We start from the raw sequence: 5,098 nt of genomic DNA, 5'->3' as shown, positions 1-5,098 counted from the left end.
TTTGTTTTTTTACTTCAAAATAAGATATGTGCAATGTGCATAGGAATTTGTTCATAGTTTTTTTTTAAACTATAGTCTGGCTCTCCAACGGGTCTGAGGGACAGTGAACTGGCCCCCTGTTTAAAAAGTTTGAGGACCCCTGCACCAGATCTTCCATGGTCAAGTTTACTTAAAATAATCTCTGTCTGGTAGTAAAGCTGTTTAAGCCCCTTCCCTGTGGTAGAAGGGATCTGCCAGAGGCTTTTTATAACTAGATACTCAGCCGATGGATTTGGGGCTCTCATTGCCCTCCATAGCCTTCTACAAATTGGGTGTTCACAATTTAAGCTCTGATCTTCCCCCTTATCACATTTGGATTTTGTTATTGTCATCTTTGGATCACACAGGCTGGTGTGCTGCTTCTATGTGGACTTAGTTGATGCCTCACTTAGCTGCTTGTTTGCATACAAACCTTTAAGACCCTAGATACTATTCCAATCGATAGATGGGCACCACCTGGTTTCTTCATCACACCTTGCTGTAGCACGCTTATCTTCAGTGTTCCTTTCATGAAATAAGTATCTAGCAGGACCATGGTATCAGAACTAACTGTTCTTGGATTGGGGCTAGAGTTAACTGAGAACCCAGAATCCATCTGTTTGTCCACATGTCATGTAGACTCTGGTTTACGTTGATGGTCATATTATGACAAAAACAAAACCCCACAAAACCACCACCACCACCAACAGCAACAAATCAGGAAACAAGCACACAAGAAAATGCCAAACAAACAAACGACAGAAAAATAAAAACCTGAAGAAACAAAAAAAAGAAAAACATTGTCAGTCATCCCCCTGGGGTATAAGGCAATTGCATTGATAACATCAACAATTTTTCTAGTGACACAGAACCCAGGGTGCTGTCAATATGAGGAGTCTATGCAAGTACAGCTCCACCACAAGCCACACGCATCTCATAAGTTGTTGCCCTGCACAATTCGATCTCACAGTGGATTAAGTGCTGTTTGCACTGAGCATGGGGATTGGTGCCGAGCGGGAAAATTCCTGTATCAATTCTTTCAAGTGCAGCTCCCTGCCCAAAAGATCAACACTTGTCATGTCAATGAAAGGGAAACATCGAGTTACTAAATGTATGGTGTTCCTGGGTCCCTTTTCATTGGACACCCACCAAGCTAGGGATTTCCCCCAAGGTCCAGCGACTGCCACTTCCACAGCCCAAGGGCGGCTCTTTTCTGCTTCCTTTCCCATCAGAGTATTCCTGTCCTCAGTCCAAGGGTACAGGCAGCTTTGAGGCAGGGCTCAGTTCATTCATTCAGGCCTCTATAATGAGGCCCTCTGGTGGGGTCCTTGGGGGATGCCATGCTGTCTGCAAGGCCACTGTTCAAGGTCATCATGGCACTTAGTCCATGGTATAGTTCACCGAGTATTGGGTACAAACATATTCATAGTGTCTACCCAGGAACATAACATCTGGTTTATTGTCTCCTAGGTTCTCTACAATCATTATTTAGCATCCCTTCCCAATGTGTTTGCTCCTCCACATTCACCCACCATACGCACTAACAGAAATATCTGTGTCTTCAAAATGTAGACACTCCCTCCCTTGGTCTTAGCTTGATTTCTCAGCATGGTTCTCTTTCCATTCCTCTTCTGGAATCTTCAATTTTGATTTCTTTATCTGAAGCAAATTATTAGAGCCCTAACTTAAGTCTGCAGGGAACTCCGATGTTTCTTTTCTATATCAAGAACTGCTTCTGCAATATAGATTCTTTTTTTTTTTTTTGAGAAAATTTGGAAACTGCAAGAAAGTGAAAGATATTTTTCATTATTCCATTGAACATAACCCATGTTTTGGTATTGGTGTAGTTAGTTCTTTGTAGTAACCTATGATATTTTCACATATGAAAGTATATTTTTATTTCTTGTTTCTTTGAAACAAGATTAAGCCCCTTTCACATTTTAGGTGTTTCTTAAAAATCATTCTTTATACAGTGAATGAATATATTCTCAATTTACTTAACCTTTAAGTTCCTGTTCTAAAGACTTTAGTGTTACATGTACTCTGACATTTTTTAAGATCTTTGAAGACTTCTCACATTGACAGATGTTTTCTTCATATCCCATTCTGGGGCAGTGAGTTAGTTAATTGTGCCAACCTGGCCAATAATCACATGTGGGTCTAATGGAAAGGCGGAGGGATAAATGGGTGGTGAGCCTCACCTTTCTAGTTCTCTGGTCTTTTGCTTTGTGATGGTCGCATCAGGGTGCAGCTGCCTTAACAATTCCCTGCTTCAGCTTGCAAGATTGACTTCCTACAAGACATCCCCAAGGAGAAGCCACATGGACCTATCCCGATGCAGCCCTGGGTGCTGGAGCAGCCTTGTGGAGACCCCTGCTAGTGCTGAGATGCTTGTTCGTTCACTGACTCAGCTTTCCTCCTGCAGTCGGCATCATTGCCTCTGTTTTGTGAGGTGGAGGACTTTGTGGACTGGTGTTGGGTTAATGGGTTAATGTTGGACGTGTGGGCTTGGGCAGCATTGGGTTGGGATGTTTTCGTGATGCACACTTTCTTTACATAAAACTCTCTTATACATGAGTTGCTGTGGATTTGTTTCTCTAAAGTACCTAGACTAATACAGGCAGAATAAACAAGTATTCATGTAAGTCATAATATGTAGGCTAATATCATAAATTGGACATCTCTATATTGATATTTCTTTATGAAGTCTAATGGTTGGAGAACTGGTTTTTTTTTTTGAGAACTGTTTTCTTAAAAAACTTTTCACTAAGATTATAGTGGTACATTAGTATCATGTGAATAGTCATCAAATATTATTTCTCAGGGTATTTATTTATCTCAAACCAGTTTATTCTTTTACCCCATTAGTCATGTCTGTCTGTGTGCTGTCTTTATTTCAATTGTTTGTTTTCCTCCTTGAGTGATCTGTTGAGGACAATATCAAACTTGAAGTCTCATCTTGCATTGTATGAGCGTGGTTAATATTCATTTAATAATGTTCCTAGCTTATGGCAGTTTGCAATAATGTCATTTATAATATCAGAGTCTAGTGTATATCAGTGGAACAGTCTCTGCATGTTGACATCTGAACTTTTTCTCTCGCCTTCCATTTCCAGGTTGCCATCACGAAAGCCAAAGTGGATTTCTCCAGTGTGGTGTGCCTGCCCCCTTCCGTCATTGCTGTGAATGGGCTGGACGGAGGAGGGGCTGGCGAAAATGATGATGAACCAGTGCTGGTGTCCCTGTCCGCTGTCCCCAGCCCCCAGAGTGAAGCTGTTGCCAATGAGCTCCAGGAGCTCACCCTGCAGCCCGAGCTGACCCTTGGCCTCCACCCTGGGAAGAATCCCAACTTGCTTCCACTTAGTGAACGGAAGAATGGTGAGTGGATATGGAAATTTGCCTTGCCTGATTTGAACCATTGTCTTCATGTTTAAAATGTACTAGATGCTCATTTTTAATTCATTACCTTGTATTGTCAGTATAGTATAAGCAGTCACTAGGTTAAGAACTCCTATTTGCTGACAATTCCTATATGCCCTTTAATGTGACATAAATTTGTTATAGTATGAACCAACCCCTGCTCACAATAAATTCTTCATACAGTCACATTCACTTACTGTACATGCCATTGTAAAATAAATGAAAAGCCTTCAAGCCATTTTTTGCACTAAAACCCGCTGCCTTTGAAGTGATTCTGGATCATAGCAACCCCCATAGCAGAAATCCTCATCTGTATCCCATGGAGTAGCTGGTGGGTTAGAATTGCTTACTCTGTGGTTGATAGCCCAAGAGTAATTCACTATGGCACCAGGACTCATTTTTCTTGCACTATAGCATTGTTTCCCAAAGTGGACAATACTCCCCAGGGCAGATGCTGACACTTTATCTTGGATCACGGGCTATGGTATAAAAGTTTTAATTGCCAGGGGAGTAATTTTTTTTCTGAAAAGAGGGGTAGTAGTTCAGATAAGTTTGAGAACCTGTCCACTAAAGGAAAGCTAATTAAAAACTCTATGCACTTTTTCCATTTTCCCTACAAACCCACTTATAGACACACTTAAGAATGGATCTTATTTATAACCTAAGGACTACTTTTTTATTAAAAACTGTGCTAACTTGAGGGATTAAGGAAACGTGTAAGTAAGCAAGTGTATTAGTCTGGGTACATTAGAGAAACAAATCCACAGAAACTCATGTATAAGAGAGTTTTATGTCAAGGTTAAGTGTGCATCAAGAAAATATCCCAACCCAGTGCAGCCCAAGCCCACAAGTCCAACATTAACCCATATGTCCAATACCAATCCACAAAGTCCTCCTCCATCTCAAAAAACAGACACAGCGATGCTGACTGCAGGAGGAAAGCTGAGTCCATGAATGTGTAAACATCTCAGCGCTGGCAGGGGTCTCCACATGGCTGCTCCAGCACCCAGGGCTGCATCGGGGTAGGTCCATGTGGCTTCTCCTTGGGGATGTCTTGTAGGAAGTTAGTTGTGCAAGCTGAAGCAGGGAACTGTTAAGGCAGCTGCACCCTGGTGCGAGCATCACAAACCAAGAGACCTGAGAACTAGAAAGGCGAGGCTCACTGAGCCATTTATCCCTCCGCCCTTCAATTAATCCCACATGTATTTATTGGCCAGGTTGACACAATAAACTAACCACCTCAGCAAGTCTCTGCCATTAGGAAACTTGTCCCTGTGCTGTGCCTTGTCAGAGTACTCCTTCAGAACAACTCAGGTTAATATTTTTCAGGGACTGTTCTGTGTGAGATAAGCAGCAAAAACTTTGTATATTTATATATTTACATATATACACATCTATATTTATACCTTTATATAATTTTTACTTGTTCTTTTCTCTGTTTCTTTTTCCTTTGTCTATTTGTATATTTACATATATACATATCTGTTTTTATACCTATATACATAATTTTTACTTTCTTGTTCTTTCCTCCTGCTCCACTATCATGTTTACCCATCTTTCACCTCTCAGTAATTCCTCTCGGATACATTTCAATTGATCAGAAACGAGGTGTATTTGTGTGTGTGTGTGTGTGTGTGTGTGTGTGTGTGTGTGTGTGTGT

The sequence above is a fragment of the Echinops telfairi genome, unplaced genomic scaffold (genome assembly GCF_000313985.2).
Source record: "Echinops telfairi isolate 266 unplaced genomic scaffold, ASM31398v2 ScPeMD7_2;HRSCAF=8, whole genome shotgun sequence".
In the NCBI taxonomy this organism is placed as follows: Eukaryota; Metazoa; Chordata; class Mammalia; order Afrosoricida; family Tenrecidae; genus Echinops; species Echinops telfairi.
Note: the sequence above shows the minus strand (reverse complement) of the source record.